This window comes from Poecilia formosa, unplaced genomic scaffold (genome assembly GCF_000485575.1).
Source record: "Poecilia formosa unplaced genomic scaffold, Poecilia_formosa-5.1.2 Scaffold7, whole genome shotgun sequence".
NCBI lineage: Eukaryota > Metazoa > Chordata > Actinopteri > Cyprinodontiformes > Poeciliidae > Poecilia > Poecilia formosa.
The window spans coordinates 2,813,601-2,839,685 of record NW_006799946.1 but is presented as its reverse complement, the minus strand read 5'-3'; the positions used below and the strand labels follow the sequence as shown (position 1 = coordinate 2,839,685).

Below are 26,085 nucleotides of genomic sequence, written 5' to 3'. Positions count from 1 at the left end.
CCAACCTACTTTGTATTATTAATAGAATACATTTATAGCAATAATCAAATAAATAAGAAGGATTTATTTAAGACTGTGTTGATCAAAGCTTCTCCAGAAAACCTCCAGAGATTAATTTCAGTTTTGGGACTTGGTCTCGCTCAAGCTGCCATCACCATTTGTGCTCCACTTGCTTAATAACAGACATCTTTTCTGACTGTATATTACAGTGCATTAGCAGAAAAACGAAAGCCATCGACAGCTTTATAGTGACTAATGGAGAATAAACAAACATAAAACAGATTGTGGTTTGTTAGTGAAGGAGGTCCATTTCAACTAAAAAGCCCAGAGTCTCTGGGCTGTCATAAAAAGAAAAAAAAAGAAAAAAAAAACCTTCAATATGTTGGAAATTGACTTTGTGACATTTAAAGTATTACAAGTAGTACTTTTCCAGCCTGTGGGTACCACAAAAAGAGTTTGTGTTTTGTAGCTATGGTTAATATTTACCTGGCTCACTACTGCCTTATTTCATGTTGTCTAGACGATGGCAGTTCGACACGTATATACGTTCTCCCCCGTGTCTGTTTCTTTCCTTAAAACCCCTTAACCCGCACCCCTGCAAAATACAATGGAAAACGGCTCCGCTGGCGTTCCGCTGCAGGTTAAGGGGTTAAAATTAAAGTACACTCTAATTTTACAGCCTTAAAAGAGTGTTTTTCTTCGTCTCAGACCGGTTCTTGAGCCAGAGCTCTGTTGACACGTTTTAGAATTGAAGAAGACGGTGTTGGTGAAGCCTGATGCCAGCACCTTGGAGCCTGAAAACGAGAGGCGGATGTGTTGAAAGCGCCTCGCCGTGCCGTGCAGGGACGTCCGCCGTGATGTATTGCCCCAGTGTCACATTGAAATTCTTCTGCTGCCACAGACGGAGGAGGAATGTGATGAATGCCCCTTCATGTCTCAGACATAACTGCTCCCATAGATTACTGCAACACATAGCACACTGCCTGACACAAATGTGTTTCGATGACGGCTCATCTTTCTTCTGAGACATCTCTCTTTTTTTATTTCCTCAATTTGCCAAGGACCTTTGGACAAACAGGTTAAAAATATCATCCAATCACAGTCTTGTTAGAAGAGAGAGAAGATTGAGCGGAGGGAACCTGGAGTGAATGCTTTGTTGGCAGCAAGGAAGGACAGCCAAAGTGTGAAGATTGACCTGGTGGACATAAAACACTCCCACCTTGTGCTAACAAAGATGTCTCTTTGGGAATTTTTGGCCTCTGATGCATCCAGAGGCACCACACTCTCAGGTGTCCCAATCATTAGCCGATCGCAGCCCATCTCAACCACATCAAACCAGGAGACGCATGCTGAAAATGCATGACTCCTTCATCTTGTCTTCACTTGTCAGCACACACTTGTTTAGAGACATTTGTTCGCAATCGTCAGCTGAAAATAAACATATCCACCCCTTGGGATAATTCAGGGGGGAATCTATATTATCATAGGCATCTTGTGCAAGTCTTGGCTTCTGACACAAGAAACATCCTTTAAGTACCACTCCGCCTCCCTGCTGCCAAACCCTCGACTACTACATGACCCCGAGCTGCAGGTCACAGGTTTCTCTGTGCAGCTGGAAGCTATTTAACCTGCCAACAGATCTGTAATAGACTAACAAGGGGACCACAAACTCCTGACATGGGCTGACCTCAGCTTGTTGTGACACCCTAAAAAACCCGAGTTCAACCTTTTAATAATAAGGAAACCGAAGCACGGAGAACAGAAGCTTTCTTTCAGCGTCAGAGCTGATCTGTCAAAATATTTGCAGCAGGAGAAGTTCCTTGCGTTTGCAAAATGTAAATATTTTGTCTGTGCGAGAGTTGTGCGCCCTTTCTGTCAAGAAGTTTGAGCAGATACAATAACTAGCTACGCGCCATGATCATCTTACGTCCTTTTTCCAAGGAATAAAACACTGCCAGTCGATGGTTGCTGCACCATTGGAGAATGGCACTCGTTGCTTCTTTTTCATGAGAACATCTCCTTGACAACCAAATGTTATGCTAGCGCAATAAAATTAGCAACAAAAATTGACTCGTGCAATGTGGAAGCAATTTTGCAGTTGGTTTATAACAACCGTGTTGCACAGGGATTTATCCTTTTCCGTGGTGTTTTGTTGGTTTTGCAAAGGAAACACTCAGTTGTTTTTGCATTAAAGTTGCATTTTAATTTCTTGTTCAAACAAATAGGAATCCAGAATCTTGGGGTTTTCATCTGATCGTTGCATGTACAAATAAAGTTTTACGCTGTGCCAGTAAAAGTATTTAACATACACAACATACATCTGACTGCAAACTAATACTGATCAAATCATACACAAAACAAATAAAGTCAAATCAAACTAATGCTTCAGTCCACTTCCACCCTCATCTTTAGCAAATGTTCTGCCTCAATTAGATGGTCCCTCCAGGTGAAGTCTTTAGGCTTTCATCATTCAGACACTCCATGAATTTCATTTATGGGAAGTGGACTACAAAGACAGAGATGTTAGTGGTCTTCAAAATAAAAGTATGACGAAATAAACTTCTTCACCTTAGTGAGGGAAATGCTTTTCAGCACCCTCACAGTAGCCCATATCGAAGAATATCCAGGTTAAAATATAACTATTCGTCCATCAAAATTTGATATATTTTTGCACCTGAATAAATGCGATCACTTGAATATTTTACATAATATAGAAAAATTCTCAAGGTCACTGATAGTATTATTTTCTGTCTAAAGTAGAAATATTGAGTTTTTCCTCATTTTCTTTTCTTTCTTTTTTTTTTTACAGTCAGACTTTGTTGAAACTCAGTAAACTTGTGCTGATCGATAGTTCTCCAGACTTTCCAAAGGTCTGTAAATCTTTTGTTTGATTTTAGTCTCGACTTATTTATTGTCTACAAGGTGATGAATTCCAGCCAACAAAACAATATTAAAGGCTGTGCAAATTATTTTGTGTGCCCAAGCACAACAGCGTTTCACCCCTTACGTTGTCATTCACACGTCAGATGTGACTCACCCAGGTTCCCAAAGCTTATTGCCAAGGTAAGACAGGAGATTGGGTTGCAGCACGCTTCCTGTTGCTGTTAATTTTGAAAGGAGGGGGAGGAGGAGAGACGAGGTCTGTGCTAATTACAAAGAATGGCTGACAAAGCCAGTGTTGCCCACAGAGAGCAGGGAGAGGGATGCCTCCTCACGCTGTGGTTTGGCTTTAATGAAGACCCCCCGACTTCTCCTCAATCTGCTGGCGTATGTGGTGGCTGATCATGCTACTGCTTTCCAGTAAGCCAGGAAAACAATGGTGAATTTAGAGCCTCATTACAAACCCAGTTTTACCCATGACAGCTGTGTTTCAGGACTCTGGCTTGCTAAACTCAACAAAAATCTAATGGGATTTTAGTAGTTTAACATTTATAACTTTTTATGTTTCTTTTTTTTTCCTCTTAGGTGGCACAGTAATTTGTCTTCCTCCTGTTTTTGCTCCCTATAAAGAGTCTAGTTCCCTCTCTTTACCCCTTCGCTTATTTTGCTCAGTCTTCCTGTCTATCAATGGGACATCAGTGTGTTCCATCATCAGAGTGGGAGCTGTGTGATAGGGGTTAATGGATGGGGCAGGATGAAGCATTGTGTCCCGCTGTCAGAGACCGCCATTTGTTTTGTGTGGGATCAATGAGGAGATCTGAAGTCGGATCCCGCTGGAGATGATGGACTAACGTCTCACCAAAGAAGAAACTGTCAGTGGGAAAACACATCACAGCACAGCAGAAATTCTGCCTTAATTCTGTGTTTTCTTCAGAAAAATATTTACAGGCATTACGCTTAAAGCACGAGCAGGGGAATTTAATGACGCTCTAATGCTTCGATTTAATGCAGACGTGGAGTAAAACAACAACAGATGTAAATTCTATTCTTAGTGGATCTGATGGTGGTGTGAGTGGGATGATATTCTTATTCCCTAATGCTGTTTTTCAGCCTGGGGGACGTGTACAGAGACTATTTTTCAGTGCCTATACTGTCACCATATTCACTCGACGGGAAACTGATGATGTGGATGACTGCAGTTGCTCTGAATTTAAAGGACTTTTATAAAACTTTAACAGATGAATGGCAAAAAAAAAAATAAAAATACTGATTAGACAATTTTATTTTATGTACAATAATTAACACTTGACTATGTCATGTTATTTAATTTCACTTTGGATTTAATTTCCCTTTGGGGTCAATAAAGTAATTTAATTTTGAATTAAATTTGAATAAAATACAGGGCGTTCACAACATTTTTCACAGGCTCCGCCCATAAGAGGACAAAAACGATTAAGAAAAAAAAACCCTATTACTTCTAACTCAAGTAAACTGTTAACACATACAAAAAAACAAAAACAAAATCAGAACACTGAAAAAAGAAACCGAATAACAATAATAAATGTCAATTAATACAACGTCCTGTTGATGTAATTATTACGTCATCACGTGTTTCCCTCGCGGTGCCCTTCAATCCGGAAATAGCTCGGCTTGAATATCCGGACCGGGAAAATGTCTCTGGAAACTACAAGCTAGGATGAACTTGACAACTGGGGCAGGAACACCGTGTGTGCACCCACAACGAACCGCGCCAGTTTGAGCTGAAACCAAAAAGTAAGTTATGAATCATACTTTTATTGTGTGCATACGTATGTATGCGTGTGTGCATGAACTTTACTGACGCACTTTACTGGCACCGTGTCACTGCAGGCGGGGTGGGGAGGGGAAGCCGTCTGGATGAAAAAAACACTGTAAGCGCTGGGTTTTTACCTTAGAATAGCCAACTTTCTGTTATTCCTATGTCAATTTGATACAGTAGAGGCTTCCACACTTCCCATATTTGTGTCCTCTGTCACTTTTATCAGCAGTTAAAACTGTTTAATCCGTTGTTAACATGTTGTAACCTGTTTTTCCGAGCCGCCTTTAAACGCAACATGAGCGCTATGACGCTTGCGCTGGGTTTCCACCTGTGAAGGAGACCTGCTGCTGCTGGGCGGAGCTACGTAGGTTTGTGTTAGAATCACGGCAGCAAACCAGCAAAACGCAAAGAACTTTTCACAGTTTTTCCCTCCAAACTAACCGACTGAGTTGAGTAAAGCTGTTGGATGCAGGTAATGTTAGCTAAAAGATGACTAGCTAATATCAATACAGAACCTTCAGCTTAACAAGCTTAACAAGTACCTTGTAGGCTACCGATGTTGGTGTCTATTTTCAGCTACGTACATTCATTTTGCCCCCAAAAAAGTCGATGCCCTCCCCCGCCCCCCTCACACGCGCCGTTTCAACCAGACAGCCATTTGTAATCCATAGGGGGGGCCGCAGAAAATGTTTGGAAACCACTGGGGGGGCGCAGAAGAAAAAATTTGGGAACCACTGGGTTATGCAAAAGGATGGCTTACCCCCATTCACCCATCAAATTCAGAATTACAGCAGCTGCTGGATGCAAACCAGTTCCTGTGCCTGACGCTCCTCCCGCCTCTGCATGACCAGAGCTTGACCCAGCTGTCTGACAGAAGCTGAACACTATCTGGTCATGCGAGAAGCATGTCCTACAGGAGAAATCAAAAAAGAATAGAGAAAAGCATGAAACACATGACTGTATTCTCTCTACTTCTCTTTGGTCCTTGCGTCCCCCCCCTCCCCCCATAAATTCTGGGACAGTTAGCTTTTGTAAAGCTGCCGTGCAGAATCAGGATCCAAACAGGCCATTCAAGTGTAGGATTTAGATGCACTCGGTTTTGTTTATTTTATTTCGTCCCACATCGTTTATCATGACTGGCAGGTGGGATTGGGTTTGAATTGACATGCAGACATGTGCTGCTGGTTGTCTTATACTTCTCACGCAATCAGCTGTTCATATTGTCAATCAGAAACATCAAATTTATATGCGGGGATTCCTTCCCGAAATGAATCCCTTGCCCCTCTGGAGCTCAGATACCATATTCATATTCAAGCTTTTCATACTAGTTATAAAGATGGGCATGTTGCCATCACCTTGCGGAGCTCTGATTGAGTTTAGCTGTTCTTTCAACCCCAGTCTGCTCCTTGTTAGGTAAAGTGAATTTTACAAATGACTGGTGTGGGCTAATGCCTACTTTTACAAGCCTAATAAGAATAATGGCCAGTCATAAATTTTGAGTTGTCCCGATCTTATGAGACAGGCTGTAAATGAGTTATGAATTATGACTAAGACACACTTATAGTTTATTAGTGAAAGCACTCTTTGAGAAGGAGTGGAGTTCACAGAGTGTGAATGGAGCACTTCCCTTATGCATCACACACATAAAAAGATGCACACATAGACAGCTTATTGTGGAGTGGATTAACTTGGAAAAGACAGAACACGAAGTCAGATGTGAAAAAATGAGCAAAACACGAGGGAGTGCTGCTCTCAGCACAGAACAGATTAAGGCTAATTGAATCTGACTGTCCTCTGGTAAAGAAGCCAAACTTAAAGAGAAGAAAACTTTAAAGACAACATAAGGAAAATACTTTTAAATTAGCATCCAGTTGTGGCTGAAATGTAACTAAAATTAAAGAACACAATGAATTGTAAAAGTATTGAGAAACCTTGTACTGTCTTTTTTAAATATATTGTCACATTAAATCACAAACATCAATGTATTTTATTGGGAGTTTATGTGAGAGCAGTACAAAGTAATACATAATTGTGAAGCCAAAGGAAAGCTATGCATAATTTTCAAAATGATAAAAAAAACGGAGGTAAATTTAATTTTGAACCGCTGTACCTTGACCTCCATGAATAAAATACAGTGCAATCATCTGCTGTCAGTGAAGGGCAGGGTTAAGTTAGTATCCTAAACTTTGAAAATGTAACGGTTTTGTTGAGTTCACTGTCTGAACATGGAAAGAAAATTTCACAAAAACATCTGCATCTTCATCAAGGCAGGAACTGACAGGCCTAGAAAGGAGAGTATTAATCAGAAAAGAAGTCAATAGGGCCATGGCAACTCTGGAGGACTTGCAAAGAGTTGCACATTTCTCAGATATGTATTTGTAAAAGGATCATCCTGTCTAAAAATTTACCTTTACATTTATACTCAGTTGATACTGTATATTAAACAAAAATCCAAACGAAGTACTTCTTACAACAATTCATAAGTTCTTTTGTCAGGATACTTTATCTTATATGAGCTACATGGCCCGTTAGGTAGCAGAAGGTATGAATGGATAATCTTACAGTGAAGTGATCTGAATCCAAAACCTTAAATCTTAAATAATTTGTTCCTGCACTGAAGAGAAAACATTGTATGACATTTTCAGCTACGGCTGTTTCCGTATGGCTGATGTTGAGAGTAGTTCTGATGTTTGCCTTGGCCATCGCCTTCACCTCAAAATGGCAAATGTCCTAGACATGGGGTTTTATGGCTCATGGGACACGGGTTGTATTCATTGCCTCTGTAAGTGGCACTACCATGTAAAGGAGACCTGAGGTAGGAGTGTTTCGGAGCCGCACAAGAATTTAATCCAAAATTTGCAACCTGTCTTGAGTTTACCGCACCGATGAATATGTCTTTAAAAGTCAGGAGTGAAGATTCCAGAGTAAATATAACACCTCTGAATAATTCCTTCTCTTAAGTCTCAAATTTACAGAGAAAACCAGTTCAAGACCGAGTTTTGGAAATCTTTCTCCCTATGCTGTGGAAAATCTGACCTAACAGTGTTGGAGAATGTTATGTTTGGTGCCCAATAAGTTTTACTGGCAAAGTGAAGGGGTGATGATGATTGACCATGGCATCGCTTCCTGGGCAACGGCAGCCACTTATTTTTATGACCCAATCTGAATTAATTTTTGCAAACTTTGTTTAAAAGTAGAATTTTAGCATGTAGTAATATACTGTAACTTAAGGGTAAAACATAAATGTCATTTATAGTCCCTCCAGTGAGTTCTGGCTCTAACCTGCGCTCCATCCCAGTGGGATGTGTCCATAAAAGCCCCAAAGCCAGCCACCCTGATCCTGATCAAATGCCCAAACACCTCTACTGACTCCTATTGATGCAGCAAAGAAGCAGCTCTACTTGAACCAAGGTTATATCCAAGGTCATAGGAGTTGGGGTATACACCATTAAAATGAAAGGTTTGCATTTTGTCTCAGCTCTTCCTTCACGATAGGCTGTAGCAGTACCTGCATTATATCCTCCAGAGTTACCTTAGCTCTTTTGCTTGAGGCAGAGACTGAACCACTCACATTCACATGGAGTATTTTTGTTGAGATAAATCGGAAAAGGGTTATAAAAACTGAACTTTTGATTTAAGACCATATCTTTAATTATGATCACTTCACTTGTATGATGTAAAGCAATCATTCCCAATCCTGGTCATCAGGACCCACTGTCCTGCATGTTTTAGGCGTTTCCTTCCTGCCACACATGATTTAGATGAATGGGCTTCAGGATCACTTGATAAGCTGATGAGGAGGAAATGCAGTCATTTGAATCTGGTGTGCTGGAGCATGAACACGTTTAAGTCATGAAGGACTGTGGGTCCTGATATTTGAAAATTGCTGATTTGATTTGAAGGACATGTTGATTTTTTATTTTATTTTTTTTTTAAGGAATTTCGGAAGTTTGCTTTGTAATTTTTTTTTGATGATTTGTGTACTGGTTCCACTTATTACTTGTTTATTTTTCCTGAAATGTTTACAGTTTCCTGAGTAGTCACGGCAGAGCTATATTCAGTTCATGTTAAATAAAGCACAAATTGTGTCTTTTGAGTTCACAGTTGATGCTGAATAGCAAAGTCTGCAACATGTGCTTAGGTATTTGTACTATAGCAGGTGCTCACAAGAAGGTCAAAGGCTATGTTCTGGCTATATAGAACAAATTTCAGATGAAATAGGTTTCCATTAAAAAAAATACTGGACAAAATAAAAGTGAGAATTCTATGCAACTTTTTTTTTGTCGATTTTTAAACTCTATGCTGTTTTTCTTAATTACAACTACTTGGTGTTTCTGTAAGTGTTTTAACAAGCAGTACTTAAACTTGACATTAGTCATTAACAGCATTTAATGGGAATTCCTGCACAGTAAACAACAGGGACAGTCAGGCAACAAAGGGCAACTTCTAACATCCACATAATGAAATCAGCCATCTCTTGGGCCCTTCCAGCTCCAATGCTACCTCTCCCTGGAGGTCTCACTAAGAGGTTAAGCTGCTCCTCCATCCGTCCACACAGTTCAGAGGGTAAACTAGCAGAGAAATCGGACACTGGCCTGCTGTGGGTTTCCAGGCTCCTGGGAGCAGGACAGGAGAGGGTTAAAGTCGGGGCAATCTTCCCGAATGTTTAAGAGTGGCCTTTGATTGCCCCCCATCCATGTGTAGTGTGTTGCTGAAGAGGGAACCTGACACTAGCGTTGTTATTGAAGTAGCGCTTGAGGGGCTGATAACTGGTCTCATCAGCAAAGATCCAGAGTGGGAGCTGTCTCTTTGCCTCCATAAAGGACAGTGACAGGTGTGTGACAGATCCGAGCACTGAGGGACAGTTGGGGACCCCCCCAGAGATGACAGCCTCTTGGCTCGCCTCACAACCTGATTAGATCCCTGGCTGTTGGGAATGGCTCATAATGTCTTCAAAGGCAACTCTTGCATAAAATAAACTGCTTAATTCCTTGGATCCTTCATCTGTTTGAGAAAAGTAAGAACACATGAAAAGACAGAGGCAAAAATCCTTCTGTCTCATAAAAGCAAGACTCAGTCTCATACCATCAGTCTTACTCAGAGATCTACAATTTGAATCTGTACAATGTGAATTTCTACTTCACATTAAATGAATAAGTAGTGTTTGGGAGAAGATGAAACTCATTGTAGAGTAATTGTATTTTTTATATAATTTATGGGCCTTATAAGTGGATATGCTGTAACCCCTTACTTTATCTTGGTTCTATTGCTTTTAGACCAATTTGCAACTGTGTTTGATTATCAGAACCATTACAATACTTAAAACAATCACCAAAAAGAGGCTCACAACAAGAATGGGAAATTAGAGGGGAGCTGAAATACAAAGGGAATGAATCCTCAAGTCTGCAGCTCGACCACAAGTGGCATCATTGTCATCACCTTGTTCTGGTTTCATTTCATCTCTCGGCGCCACCAGTGCAGGCAATATCTGGGTATTGAGTTACAGGAGGCCCACCTCTTATTATTTTCATGGGAACTCAAGGACAGGCCGTCTTGCGCAGAGATGAGAGGATATTTATATGAATGCACATAATGTTGTGTTCTCAGTACTCAGGGACATTTAACGCCTATCTCTGAATAGCATCAGAGGCTTTCAGCTCGACAGAGTCATTAATATCGGAAGGGTTTATGTGTTTCATATTGCCTCCATGCCAGCTGAGACCGTATGCCTGATGAGCTGGCTAGTGTAGTACATGATGCACCATTTTATATATTTTTCTCAGCTTCACTCTACAAACCTCGGTTTGTAGTGGAGACAAGATCACTTTATGTCCATAAAGGCCAGTCGACAAGCAACGTTACTGTCTATTGGCTTTTCCCTCAGAGCTTTTCTGAGATATTTCATTTTCTAAAATTGAGGTTGGTGTTTCTTAGTTGTAATATTTTTTTTTGGATTATTTTGAAAACCATTCTTGTGAAAACAGAACTTCTACTGCTCTGATAATTAAAATAGTCTTATCTACAGGACAATAGGAATAAGTGTTGAAAAATGGGAACGTCTTCAAGATTCCTTAACATAAAGTTTTTCATCCCTATGTGAGGGTAACGTATCCATCATTTTTCCGTTTGAGATTTGTGTCTACGTACATAAATATTTTATTGGGATTACTTATATATTGTGCACTTTACATTAGATAATGAACTGATAAGTGCAATTTTTTGGCCTCAACTGCCTTAAAAGTTTGCTTCCCCCCAATTCTTATAAAAAAGGCAAGTTTGGACTTTAATTGTAACTGCCATTGAAGTTTTGTCAAACCATTGTTTTCTTCTAGTCATCTTCTAGAGTAAAAAAAGGGGTAGAAATTTACAACAGCAAATGGCTCTGGCAGAATGGTACTAAACTTCTTGCATGCCCAAGCGTTTCTGACTTGTTTAATCTTTCTGAGTATTTTATTTCAGTTGTCTCAGTTTAATCTTCTCTATAATTTTTCATTGTAATAAGTCACACACTTCTGCTTTTGACTGAAGGAGTAGATCTTCTAATCAAAGATATATTTTATGGTTTTAGACGGAGATGCACAGAGGAATTGGTTAGTTATCAAAATTGGACAGTTTTCAGCTTGATTGGCACTGACAGAGTGGATGCTCAGAAACCAAAAACATTTTTTCCCCAATGACCTGACCTGAATATACCAGGTCAGGTCACGCTGACAACACTCTTTTGTGCTAAATAATGTTCTCTAACAGACCTCTAAGGTCTTTACAGAACACCCATATTTATACTGGCATTTAATTACAGATCTCTGAGCTTCATTCACTTTTTAGGGGACTTTTGAGGGCAATTAGTGACGTTGCATTTCATTTAGGGGTATCAGAATAAGCGTGGAAGTAAACATCCTTGTGCCCTGCGCAAATTTTAAGCTCTTAGTCATTTTCCTTTTAACAATTCACAATGAAGTACTACTTTGTGTTGGTTTGTTATTTGATAACAAACCAACTACCAACACTCAGCATTCACCAATAGCACTTGTCCCAGTACATAGTCCTAACTTTTCAGACCGCAACAGTCAAAATTGAATCACGTTAAGACAATAAATGAAAGTCTGAGTGCTTGTTGTCAAAATTTAAAAAAAGAAATATGAGGAGGTGTAAACTTTCGTAGAATCCTGTAAGTATGAAAACAATTTAATCCAGACAGTGTTAAATTATTACCCCCAGGAACCATCTATGTGAATACAGATGAAGAATTACAATGCAAGAGGTGATAAACATCCTACATGGGTGTGACCGGAACTAATTCTCCTTTACGTTGGTTACTATGCAAAGCTGAAGCAGCTGCCAGCGTACCCTAGCAACACGTAGCATCTAACCTCAAGGGCTCGGAGCACCAGTGGGAGAGCGACCCACAGTGCATGTATCCCAGCATGCTTTGCCCCAATTGGTGCCCTTCACCCCCGTGACCGACCGTAATGACAGCATGGAGAGATGAAAAGAGCCAAGTGAGGCAGGCAGACACAATCGCTTTGGCTTCACGCTGAACGGAGCGTTTTCACAAACGGCTCACACGGAGAGCGCCGAGTCACGGGGCGGCTTTGGGCCGCAAGAGTCGACACGATCATCCAGAACAGAAGTCATGTTCACTTCCTATCACTGCAAAAGGTTTCTCTGTGCCCAATACTGTATACCTGCATGTTTTTTTAAAGACATTGTTATTGATATTTTCATTATCCACTCCAGTGGTGCAGAATATTAAACCTTCGCTTCGCTTTTCAGAAAATACTCATCGACAGACTTCAGAAGACAATTAGTGACTGAAAGGAGCCAAACAACTATCTGTTGCAGCACACACACACACACACACACACACACACACACACTGCACAGCTTACTCAATATTACTTGAGGTCCCTACACGTTTCTCCTGTCATTTATAAAGTTTTCCACATGGAGCTTTCCAGTTGCCGTGTTAAAGTATAAAATTGAAAGTTTATTATAAAATTACTGTTAGCAAAATTTATGTATTGCTAGTAACTCGAGAAAAAAAAACAGGAACTTGGGGGAAGGACAGAAGAAGATGGGGTATTAAGGATGAATAGAAGGGAAAAGGACACGATGAACTGTGCAATTAAAGAATGACAAAAGGAAGGAAAGAAGTACTGGAAAAGAAGGACAAAAGAAAGTATACAAGAAAGAAATGGAGGTAGCATACAAGGAAGGGAAGAAGAGAAAGAAGGACATGATTAAGGAAAAGAAAGAAGAAACAAAAGTGCAGAAATTCATAAAAAGGAAGAATTAAAATGTGATGAGAGAAAGAAGAACATTAGCAAGGACAAACAGAAGAGAAAGTAAGGAAGAAAAGAAAAAAAACACCAAAAAAAACACCAAAGGTTGAAAGAAAGAAAACAAGGAAAGACATGGAGGTGTAGCAGATGGAAGGACGCTAGGGATGAAGGAAGATGGGACACAAGCAGGTGAATGGAAAAAGGAAGGACATAAAGAAGGGAGGAAGAAACAACACATTAAAACAATGGGACAGACATATTTTCATGCTCTGTTTTCTTTCTCCATAACCTATCCATAACTGGAAAATACTCCACTTTTCCAGACTGTGCAGGAGCCCTTTGTCACTGATTATTTTAGTGAAATACAAAAATCCCAACTGTGCACAGAGCACAACAAACTGCCATCATTCCTGCAGTCTCTGGTCATTGCAATACCAACAGGACTTTAAATCACCCTCAGGGTTCATTATGAGGTGACAATCCTTTGTAGTAGAGAAGAGAGAGTGGGGAGGCGAGGTGGCGCTGGAGAAAGTGAGGCAGATGGTACGAAGGGTTGACAATAGTGCCATTTTCACAGCATATCCTCCACCTGTGGCGTGACGGAGGCTGCTGTCGGGGGGCCTTTGATGCCCGTAGAGATAAATGTAGCAGATGAACATCTCTTACTGGCAGCCTCCGCATCTTTGCAGATTGAGATGTCTAGACAAGAACTGCTGTGGGCTTGCAAAACTAAACTGCAAAACGAAACGAAATGCAAGGCACAACATCAGATTTAGGCTTCCAAACATTGAGCACGATCAGAATCTTTCCCAAGTGAGCATATGTCAGTGAGGAGAAAAATAATAAAAAGCCGGACAAGTTGTTTTAGGAGGAAGCAGGTGGTTTCCAGTTTAAACCTTCTCAAAAGGTTCTGGTCCTGCATGTCTACCTCCGTAGTCTGCAGCCTTAAAGAGCAGCGTCATTATCAGCAAAGTGCTTTGTAAATCCGATCCCGCTCAACACCAGGATGTCTTCAGCATGCTAATCCTCAGGGACACGGATCCGTCACTCCTTGCTCGTTCCTTCATGCCTGGCGTGCCAAAGACAGCTGGGAAAACAGGCTCTGCCCCGATGATCTGCGCACGCATAAGGAACATCACAGTTCGGCTGCATGGCACTTTACGGAAGTCTGAAAAACCCCAACGCAGGATTGTTATAAAAACAAGGTTCCATTAAAGTGGGTTAAACATTTAATTGAAAAGGGATGCCTTAATGTCTGTATGTCCACATACGTCTTCTGGGGCTAGACGTGAAAAATGATTGGGCCAAGATGTATCCACAGTGATGTAGAAGAGAGATACCTACAGCTGCACTGAGTCATTGCTGTCATTGTCTTAAATTTTATGCTTTGATCTTACAGAAAGTTACAGAAAGTTTAACTTGTTTTCTTTCTGTCTGTCTCTTTCTTTTCAATGCAAACTTTCGTGGCATCTGATGCGCTTTGCCATTAGAAGTTAAGAAAGTGTCTAAGCGAAGCCGCACGAGCTCGCAGAGCTAATCGCTTCAAGACGGTTGAGGAGCGAACAGGATCACTGAGACTGAGGCTTATTCGTTCAAGAGAGGATGAGAGCCGGAGAGGAGCTACAACCTGCAGAGAGGAAGGCCGGTGGGGGGGGATAAGTATAGAGAGCAGCGATAAAGAGGTAATCATCTCCACTCAACGCATATTTTATCCAGTGGGGTTATTAGGAGCACAGAGATGAGTCAAAACCACACAGACGCCTCTCTTCTCTTTCTCCCTCTGTATTTCCCCGAGTCCTGATCCCTCGCACAGAGCCCAGCTCTCCCATTCTCAGCCATTCACAGGAATTTTACTGTTTCACTGATTCATCCTAATAGTTTATTGATGAGCCAAAGCAATGCACAACGTAATGCAGAGCAAAAAAAACAAAACAAAAACAAAAAAACCCCCGGCAACAATAGCAAGAAAAAAAAGAACAAACAAATTCCACAAGATTTTAATTAAAAGATTCACATGAGCTTCTTTTAGATGCTATTTTATGTTTAGAAGCCGTAGATTAACTGAGTCACTATATATTGTTTATAGGTAGGGGGCAGTGTTCTCAAAGGGAAAATGATAAGCAAACCTTCAAATACACTCAGTAGGTTACTTTTATAATGTGTGTTGAGTAAAAAAAAAACAACCAGATAAAGAATTTAAATGGAAAGATTTATTACCAACAACCTATTCTCATTCATCATGGTAAACATTTCAATATCTCTTTGATTTATTGTCTGAGTAAATTTTTACAATTTTTTTCTTATGAACAAATGTTTTTACCTGAAAATGCAGCCCGTCTTCATTTCGTGGCACAGGTTTAAATGAAATCACGTTTACCTCCTGTCCTTCCTGTTCCTGTAGGTGAACAGACCGCCGCTGCCTTCCTCATTCAGCCCCACGCAGAGGATGAATCTGTTTGCCTCCTGCGTGGAGACAAAAATAGCTCCTAATAATGAAAGATTGATGCAAAGTAAGCTTGTCATTACATGCTGCAGTAGACAATTAGGTGCCGTCCAACATACAGCCGGGCCGCTCTGATTTTTTTTTTTCTGCTCTTCTCTCCAACATTTCTTGCTTGTTTTCCCTTCGCCTCCCAGTCTCTCTGTTCCTCTTCCACGCTGCTTGAGTACGTACAGTCATTTGGAAAACAACGTTTTCTTTGGAGTTCAGAAAGACGGTGATTCATTTGCACCGGTGGCAAATCTGATGCGTATGAAGTACATTGAGGGCTTGTTTGTGCTAGGCTACAGCAAACAGAAACATGTTTTACTCAAAGGTTTAAGAATTGGAAGGTAAATAAAAAAAAATGTTCAGCAAGTTTAGTTGTATTGCACTTGTTTAGACGGAGATCAGAAATACCTCCTACAGTTCGAAACTAAAACCCAGTCCCTAACATTCAGTGTAAGATCTCTATATAAAAGTAATCTCATTTGATTTTTGGATAATTTGAAATGGTATTCGTGTCATAATAATTAGATCTGAAATCATGAACTAAAAACATAAATGGACATTCTTTTTTTTTTTCTTTTTTTTTAAATCTGGGACTATAGGTTTCTCAAAGAGCCCACAATGAGTTAATGTATGTGAAAAGCAAAAACTGAAAGATGTAGCAGCAACCATTTTACTTTAAGCTAAACTAGATGCAAAATCCTTGAAAAAAGGAAAAAAAAAATGCAACATATGTTTATATAATGATTTTGAATTTCTGTTGCCCAGCCTTGTAGAGAACTACGTGAAAGAAGGACAGAAGAACGGAAGGAGGTATGGAAAAAGGAATGAAGGAATGGTGGAAAGAAGGAACCTATCTGTTACGATACACAGATATGTGCTGTGATGTTGTCCCCATCCTACACTAACCTGTCACTGTTTAACCTAGTTCACTTCTCCTGGTGCTCCTGTTAAAATCTCTTGCCTCTCCTCATTTTATCAGCCTGCAGGGTTGTGCAGGCTGCAGCCGTTATAGTGGCTGGCTGCATTCGGAAACACCAGGAGGACTGACATCTCAATGGACTCCCTATTCCATCACTATCAGCTTACAGCCTATAATTACGCCCAATCATCTCGGATCAAGCCTTTCGGCCTGAACGGCCCAGCGTAACATCTGCTGCCTGGACGACCCGGCTTAGGGGGACTTTCATATGGGAAGGTGAGCAAATAGTGGTGCAGCAAAGGAGGAGGGAGTGTGACGTGATCAGGTACTAAAGCCCATTCACAAGATGTTTTTTTTTTCTTTCTGAGAACAGGTGCTCAGAGGTATTTCTCATCAGCCCTCTGCCAATGATGAAGCTTTAGAACGTTGCAATAAATCTATGGATTTAATTTTGAGGAGTCTAAATTAAAGACCATTCTGCTGTTCTGAGACCAAAATAGGCTTTATTGTCACCACAGAAATGCCTTTATATAACTAGGATATTTATATGCAAGTGGACTTTTTTCCAGCCCCTAAGATTCTTTCTGGAAACCATTTAGTACATCCTTAACAGCAACTGCTAGGTATTAAGAAACTGACTCCCAATATTTCCTGTTAGTATTATTTTTTTTTCCTTTTTATCTGTCTTCAAAGTACTTTATGTGATTGACTGACAAAACAGATCAGTATCAGTTTCCTTGGATTTCTTGTCAAAAAAACGTGTGATTTAATTAGCCCAGTCTTCAATGTAAATAATCGATCGTGCAGTGAACAAGTGTTTCTTTCATGCTTAGTAAGGTAGAACAAATATACAATGTTAAATGTAGAACATCTGAATACTTAAAAGTAAAGATTATAGTGGGTTTTGTGCTGGTACGTTTCAAAAATATACTTTAGAAACTATTTTTTTATTAATGCTTGTTAGCTGTATTTGCTTGAGTTGAAGGCACTCTGAGACTAGTTTCTATCTGTCAGAAGCAGAGTTAACTTATTTCACCGTTTTTAGCTACAGCTGCTTGTCTGGTTGCATTGCAGCTTGCAGTAAAGTCATATTTGTTGTTTGGCAATGTTCATATTTACCCACGGTGGAATATGACAGAGCAATTTTTTTTTTGTTGTTGTTGTTTCTTGTTGACGCATGCAGAGAAAGCTTAAAAATGTGATCTGGGGAATAGCAGAGGACAAAACTAATCCAGGTTTGCTTCGCTATTACGTAAGAGTGAAATCCACATTAACAAGGACACTTTCTGTTCATCATATTCCATTTGCAAACTCTGCGTTCGCCTACACACCCATTCCCGTTTAGTCTGCGCAAACAACTTAATCAGACCCTGAAGCCTGTGGGCTGAGAAACAAGCCACGGCCCTTCATTGCCATTAATCATTTCATTTGGACTTCGGTGGAAAAATCAAGCAAACACAGAAGAATCACACCCGGCTCTGGGCTCAGTGGGCTTGTGTCTGCGCTGAACTCGGCACCAAAGAGCTGGCAGCGACATCAGCAGCAGAGCTGTTGAGCAGGCGCACGAAATAAACTGACACTGTAGGAGATTAAGCTAGACAGCGGCCTTCAAACCACACGCACTAAGAGATCAGGGAGAAAATGAACAGTTCTTCTTTCTGTTTATTTCAATAATAATTGCGGATCTAATTATGGGAAGGCCTAATCCAAGGTGTTCAACTTGTCTATAGCAGTTGATTTGAGCTTAAAAGCAACAAAAGAAAATGCCTGAGTCTTTCTCATCCGTAGAGAAGCTTGGGAAATGTTGAAAGCTCGGCAAGCAGCCTGAAATTAGCTTTATAAACTTTTCATAGGTTTTTCTGCAACCGTTGAAACAACATTCTTAGTACAAAGTCTTAAATGGTCTTAACCACTGTGTTTCCTTCCACACCGCCATAGGATTCAGTTGTGGAAAATTACTTCTTGACATGCAGAAAACTCACAACTAAGCAAAAAAAAAAAAAAAAAAAAAAAAACTGCTCAAAATTTGTTTTGTTTTTCTTCCAAGTACAGACTGTTCTTCTATCGTTTCTCCAATAATCCTCCAGGTTCTCCATGGTATTTCACAGTTTATCTTAGGACCCCAGCTTGATGTTTACATAATAAATTGGACCAGAACATCACAGTGCTGCACTAACAAACGGAGAAAAGTGGTCAGGTGGCTTACTTTACAGTGTTCACATATTTTATCACATAACAAGAAATCCCGTTGCATTTTGTTCACGTGGAAGACCAACACAAAGCATCACATAACTTCAGTAGATTATAATTGGTTCTAAAAACATTATTGAAAATCTGAAAGAGTTGAGTGTGTATTTGTATTCAGTGCCTCTGAGTTGATGCTTAGTAGCTGCAAGTGTTTTGGGGTATGACTCTCCAGATCCATACACCGGGGACCTGAAATTTTTTGCAAACATGTCTTTGCAAAACAACTGTAGCTCCATCCGAGTGGGTGGAGAGGATCTGCACACAGCATTTCTTTAGGAATTGCAGCAAGATTCCTCATTAGATTTGCAAATAGACTTTGATATAAGCCATGTAATTGTACCCTTGGTGGTATGATTATCCTGCTAGTTAAATCTCCTCCCCGGTCTTCTACAGCCTCTAACAGTTTTTATTTCAGGATTGCCATGTATTTAGCTGAATCCATATTCCTATTAACACTGACCTGCTTCTCTGCCCCTGCTGCTGCTGCTGCAAAAAAAAAAGAATCACCACAGCATGTTGCTTCAATCAACATGTTTTACCCAGGGGATGTTGTGTACAGAGTAGTCCCCCCAGATTTATACATAATCTCATCTGACCACAGCACCTTCTTCCCCGTATTTGCTGTTTACCCTATGTGGCTTGTGGAAAACTGAGAGTAGGATTTCTTATAGGTTTCTTTCAGCAAGGAAATCCGGATTGAAGCTGTAGGTTTGCAGCTTAAAAGAGCAACAAAAATCTTCAGGGCAGACGTGCCCAAAGTCAGTCCTCAAGTGCAAGTGCCCTTCAAATTTGAGTTATTTTCTTATTTCAACACAGCCCAATCAAATGATGGTCCACTGACAGGTTTCTGCAGACCTTTGACATGCTGGTGAGAAGGTAGTCAGGCAACTTTTGTGTTGGAGCAGAGCCACGTCTAAATCCCCCCCAAAATTGGTCACCAGTCGTTACAAAGTCCAGGACCTTCAGAAAGTCCAAAGAACCTGGAGAAGAGACTTTCTCCTCTAGCGTGAAACATGCAGACGTTTGTACGCTACTATATGATTACCTCAGATCTGGATAGTTGTAGTAATTTTTCCCTGAAACTATTCTCCAAGGAGCACTTGCGTCCAAGCTCTGTATGGTTTTGGCAAAGGTTTAGAAAGGCTGAAGCAGTTACTGTTTATTTAACAAAACTCGGAAACATGATATCGAAAACCCACCATGTGCGTTGGAACGTGCTCTCTGAATGGATTAACTCTAGGGTGTTTTTGATATCATGCCCAACTTCTGCATTATTTACACTTTGCTTTAGCTTTCTGAGCTGAAGTTTTTATTTATAACATCAACACTAATGGACAGGCTGCGCAGGCTTTTGCTGTATAGCCGTATGGTAACATGCACCAGAAAGCATTTCAGAGGGCGGTGTGTGTTTATGTAACAGCTAAAAGTTCTAACTCTCCATGGTCTTTGCTTCCTTTTTTCTGTTTTGCCTCAACCAGTGGTTCTCTAACTTTTTATACCAAATCTAATCACGGTAAATACTGAAATATCTAAGCCTGACCTTTTTTCCCCCCGCAAAGTCAAAAATGAAAAATACCCTAACACATACCCTCTGAATGCTGTGATTGCAATCAAATGCTGATCTGAAGGGACATTGAAATAAGAATCTGATCATAAAAAGTAAGCTAACAGAATCCGTATGTGATTTTTACCTTATGAGTTTTTTAGTTAACATTATTTTTTTTGTAAAAATAACTTAAAAAAAAAAAAACTCAGTATACTAAACTTCTGACTTCAATATATCGGCATTATCAGCTTAGAGGCCAACAAAGGTTAGCTATGACCAAAAGTTGCCGCCTATGCGGCTCTTTGTCCGGACAACACCCTGTTTGACCTCATGTTTAGTCTTAGAAGGGGGTCATTAAGGGCTTAAAGCTGCAATGTAATGAAAATGTTGTGACAACAGCAGAGGGATGAAGTAAAAACAGGCTTTAGCAGGCAGCTGAGCCTCTACTCAGGGGACCAACCGTGGGGTTTAGAGGGAGAAAAATGATGGTTATCTGCACACCCTTGAGACATTGATATTAGCCTTGAGACCACTGGATAGACTTGATGATAACCCTGCCGAAACCCTGTCATACAGAGCAGAGGGCTGGCTGTGGCGGACGGACGGGGTCAGCTCAGGGGAGGAATTGGTCTTGAAGTCGGTTGTTAAGAGGTAGGATCAGGAAGAATGACAAAACATGAATGCAACGCAAAAAAAAAAAAAAAATCTGTGTATTGGCAACAGCAGTAATTTTATACCAGGAAACGTTGCGCTCCGTTGTGCGATACTAAACGTAAGAATCCTTTATGTGCTTTTTTTGTTAGCAGCCGCTTTCCACTGACTGCATTCATCATAATTCAGAGGCTTGTTTTCCCACTGTACGGCTGCTGGGAAGTTGGATGTGACAAAAATGAAGAGTAATGTGCTTTGTCCCAGCTCCTTTGTCCATTTGCAGACTCTGCTTTTTGCTTGCTTGTTTTTGCCTTCAGCTTTTTCTCCCCCTTTTCTTTCTTTCTCCTCCCAGCCCAGTTAGATCTACTCCAAGCCAAAAGCACTTCCACATGCTGTAGCAGAAATCAAGAGCTTTGTGCCAGACTGAGAGTTAGCCCCGGCTTTGGACTCTTGCCTGCTTTAACTTCTCCATGTTTTCAACCAGCTGCACCACCCAGTATTTTTCAGTAAGAAACACCCTAGGTATGCTATGTACGTTGGCCCAAGACAGGCTACACCACTTTCAAAACTTCTTTCAGTTCAGATTTTTCAAAACAGAATTTTTTTTGTTTCCTGAAAACATCCTGAGGAGACAATATCAGCACCCCTTTGTGACAGAGAGACAGAATTTATTTTTTTTTGACTGAAGAATTGTATTACTTTTTGTTGAATAATTAAGCCTATTAGAGCCCAATATCCTGATACAGAGGACAATTGCTTGTACAGATTTGTATCACACAAGCTGCATATTTTATCAGTTTGGATTTAGAGTAACCTCTCTGGGTTGAACGTGTAACACTGGGTCAGACTCTCGGAGAGGATCTGTACTTTTGCAAACTCCATTTGGATGTACGCAGATACTCTCCCGCTTAAGAACAAAAATTATTGAAAAAAAACATCTTTGGACAACTTGTCTTGCGATACAAAGTCAATGAAGTGCTACGTGAACTGTGCAGCGGGCTTAGCTAAGCAGTAAAATGTGTATTTTGGATCACAGCGAGGCACTGAGTTCATATCTCTAACTGGAGCGGTACATTTTGAAATATGCAGTGTGCTTTGATATGAGCATTATGTGTCTTACTGCCGGACAATCAAAGATGGAGACATTAAATAATCTTGCAAGTGTTCCCTGGGCTGGGTGTGGTCCGCAATCCTTGAGTTTCACATGTCTGTCAGACTAATACAGGAAATTGCAGACAAATACATTACCTGCATTCAGATTGTAGAAACCACATCCACTGTTGCCACAAAACATGGAACACTGCCTACCAACTGCTAGCACTTGATTCCAGACAGCATGACTTCTTTCGGCACCGAAGGCCAGAATCTCTGCACTCTATTTCTAATCTCTTCATCCCCCCCGCACCCCCCAACTCATCTGCCCTCCCTCCTGCCTCAGAAATTGACCAGCCTGCTTCCCCAGAAAACGGCCACAGAGCCTGGAGGAAGGACAAAACTATTATCGCTCTCATTGCAGCAGGAACTTGCAGACTGTTTACCAATCTGCCTGCTTTCTTGTGATCAAACATGCTGAAGCGAAGTGCTGTCCTCTTCTCACCATTTAGAAACAATTATTTCTCAGAGTCATACAGCAGCATGCATGTCTGATAATCGGTATTCATGGTTTTTGGGGAGGTTTTGTTTCCAAACAGTCAGAAGTCTCTTTTGACATTATGCAGTTGCAGTCAAATGATTGATTAGATCAGCAAGAAGGAGGCCTATGGTCGCTCTGGAGGAGGTGCAGAGATTAACACCTCAAGTGGAAAAACCTGTCGACAGGAAGCTATTATTTGGTCACTCCACAATCCTGGACTTTATCAACATTACACTTGCACAATCTACACCCCCTGTTCTTTTCTCTTTACATCTTGAACTCCGATTGATAGTGATATAGTACGTGAACGAAAGGACAAAAAAGAAAGCTGTTCCTTTAATAGCAGGAAGGAGTTGGAGCTGAAAGACACAGAGCAGTTTTTTCAGCTCAGGTGAAGTGTCTGAAGATGTCTTCACCTAGTAACGGATCCCACAAAGGGCCTTTGTCCTGAAGAGATAAATAAATGTTTCAATTGAAGGTGATTTAAAGACACCAAAAGGATTTTTGTTTTTATATTGAATTCATTAATGTCAGCTGAAGATTAAACATTTGATTTGTCGAAAAATTAATCACTTCAGTTTCACTTTTACCTTTCTTGGTAAAACGTTTGAGATCCAGTCTTTATTTAAAAGTTCTGCTTGAGTTGAGCTTACTGACATTCACTGAAATGTCAACAGCAGCACTTTGTATCTTTTCAGAGTGGTAATGTATTGGAAAACAAAATACTATATGGGGAAAAAAAATGCTTGGACATCCATTCATCCGTCTGTCCATCCTCTCTCCCTCCCTCCCTGTCTACTTAAAGTTTGATCTCCATATAAAAATTAAAAAAAAATTAATAAATCCAAGGTGAAATTTTGTATTTGTGTTTTTTAAATTTGCTTAAAAGTACTAAGAAGTTCTCAAATTTCAATATGTCAAAAAAAAAAAAAAATTACATAAAAAATGTATATGAACTCCTTAAAATGAACAACTAACTGTAAACAGAAAATTTAGTGGTAGAGGTAACAAAAACCAATTGGATTTTTGAAACGGAGATTTGGACTCTCGTTAACACAACGCTCTCAAATCCAAGACAAATCGAAGGACCTGTTTGTTCTCTGCTGGGTGTTGGGATCAAACTGAATTAACAGAAGCAAACGCTGAGAGAGCGGTGCCACATAGATTAACCATCTGTTTTTAATGGATGGAGTTTTAATGTGCAACAGAATAACATTATCTTGTCAGTGGAAGCACAGGTGGCAGAAATGAAACGCATCCATCATTTTCCTGCTCTCAGAGCACACAGAGTGTTTCCTTATGAGTAAAAGTTCTCTGCAGAAACAATCACACATGCAGGGCGTCCTTTCCAGCAAGCACCCAAGAATTGTAAACTAGATGTCTGGTTTGTAATTTTCTTTTTTTTTTTTTTTTTTTTTTTTTTTTACCAAAGAATCGATAGTTTCTGCAGCGTTCTTGACGGAATGCATCGAAGCGTGCTGCACAGCCTAATGGACCCACAAGTTCCCATCTGTTAGTGGAGGAGATCCCAGCGAGTCCTCCCCTTTCCTGTCCAAACACAAAACTCAGAGAGCAGGAAAAAAAAAAAAAAGCTGATCATTTCTATTGGAATTGCGGAAAACAAACAGACAATCGCAGGACGGACATGTGGTCCTTAACCGTTCAGGAATTTTACAAGCAAGAAAACTGCAAAATGTGTTTTGTTCTCAACTCGTTCTGTTGGTTTCAAACATGACTTGTTATTACAGGCATTCAATGTTATTCTGCATTTTTGATGGTGTGCTATTGCATCTATTTGCATGGAAACGTGTGGACACTATTGAAATGAGGTACTGTGGTCATATGAGAATTTAAGGGGAGACCGCTACGACAACACTAGACTTACAGCCGAGGCTTCAGCCTAGGCTAACCGTTCTAACATCTAAGTGTTAGAATGACCTAGTCAAAGTCATTTGGTCAGTCAGACTGAGATTGCCCCATTTGTGGGGAAGAATGGCAAACCCCAGAAGACATGTGGCTATAACTGAGGCAAAATATGGTTTTATAAATGATTGACTCAAGGAGCCTAAACACAACTGTATGCCACACTTTTCAGATTTTAGTTGTAGGGTTTTTGAAAACTTGATGTTGGTCTATCACATGGTGTGCAACTTGCGGCTCTGGAGCTGCAAGTGGCTCTTTGAACCTGCCATAATGGATCTAAATGACTTTGACTAAATTGATAAAGAACCAACTAATATTTTTAAATAAAGATATGGGAACATATTGTTGCTGAATTCTCACAAGAGGATAACACTAAAAGTACCTGTAATATTTTTTTTACTTCTATTTTTCCTTGTCATTAGGTTAATGATGTACTTTTTTAAATGGCAGAATTGAATTCAGACACGTTGGAAAGTTTGTAACTAAGCATTCATTTAAAGTCACGCTTCAGTCTGCAAGCTGAATGTGAGCATAATAGATATTATTGAGCTTTAAAAAAAATTCAAAGGGTGTTTTGTGAGGCACTGGATGTTCCAGTTTTCTCTTATTAAAATTCATCTTCTTAAGTTACATTTCAAAATATTTTTCTCAGCACAAAAACAAATGTAGCTGTCTTTTCTGATTTGTCATTTTCCTTCTGTTCAGGGAGAAAAAAAAAATAAAAACACAAAAACATCTAATTATGCCTTCTGTCAATTCACTACAAAAATCTAAAAGAATAAAGCAATTTGAAGTTCTTTCTGGATATATAAATGCACTTCCTAAACTTAGAGCCTTTGAGTAACCCAAAAGAAAAAAATGCAAAAGGCTTCATACATAAAAAAGAAAGCCAATTAGTTTTATAATGACCTCCCTGTTGGCCCCAGAAATAAAGCTGAGACCACCGTCCAACACACTGGATTACACTTTGTGGTTGATGAATTTGACCAAAGTCCTTCCTGTGTTTCTTTGTCTCCATCCAAACACCACACACTAGAGTTCATTAAGTCCCATCAAATCCCTACGCGGTCTGCAGGAACATGTTTTCTTTCCTGCTTTCGCCATTTTATGAGTGACCACAGAGAATTTTCCCAAGTCGAATCCCAGTGTCACTCCACCGTCCCTCCTTTTTTCCTGTTTCCCTCGTTTGGCTTTTCCTCCCTCATGGCCGGATGGACCACTCCTCCAAAAGTCTGGATAATGTTTTAAGTAATGAGTTTGATATATACTCATAAGCAATTGCTCCAAGAGTAAATGCATTTAACTAGTGGAAATGGACGTGCAATAAAGGAGCAGCAGACCAGAAATGTGAACGGTTTGGATCTTGTTGTATATTGGTGGGCAACCTGCATTACAGAAAACACAGCATACAGCGTTTTGTTGGCTATAGCTAAGTTGGTTCCTGGAGGGCTGCATGTTTTATAGGCATTTATCTGCTTGGACACACTTCATCTCAATGATTGTGTAATCAGCAGGCTGATGCTTAGCCAAAGAGCCATTTTGGCCCCCAGTCCAGCTGAACAAAAGTCGTTTAGAGCCGCAAATGTTACCTCACCTATAAAAGAGAGACTACGTATAATTTAAACCACGTCTACAACATGTTCTCATTTTAAATAACTACTATTTTATTTCTATTTTAAAGTTTTAAAATAAAACTTTAACAAAGTGAAAATGTA

At 40.1% G+C, this 26,085-nt stretch overlaps 1 long non-coding RNA gene across 1 annotated transcript; it reads left to right on the top strand.

The window, feature by feature from the left end:
* Nucleotides 1–4,535: 4,535 nt before the first annotated feature.
* LOC103151388 (uncharacterized) lies at nucleotides 4,536–24,511 on the top strand. The gene is made up of 5 exons (XR_477641.2): nucleotides 4,536–4,653; nucleotides 14,451–14,642; nucleotides 15,362–15,470; nucleotides 16,431–16,646; nucleotides 23,880–24,511. It is a non-coding gene; the product is annotated as an uncharacterized LOC103151388 (long non-coding RNA).
* Nucleotides 24,512–26,085: the final 1,574 nt, after the last annotated feature.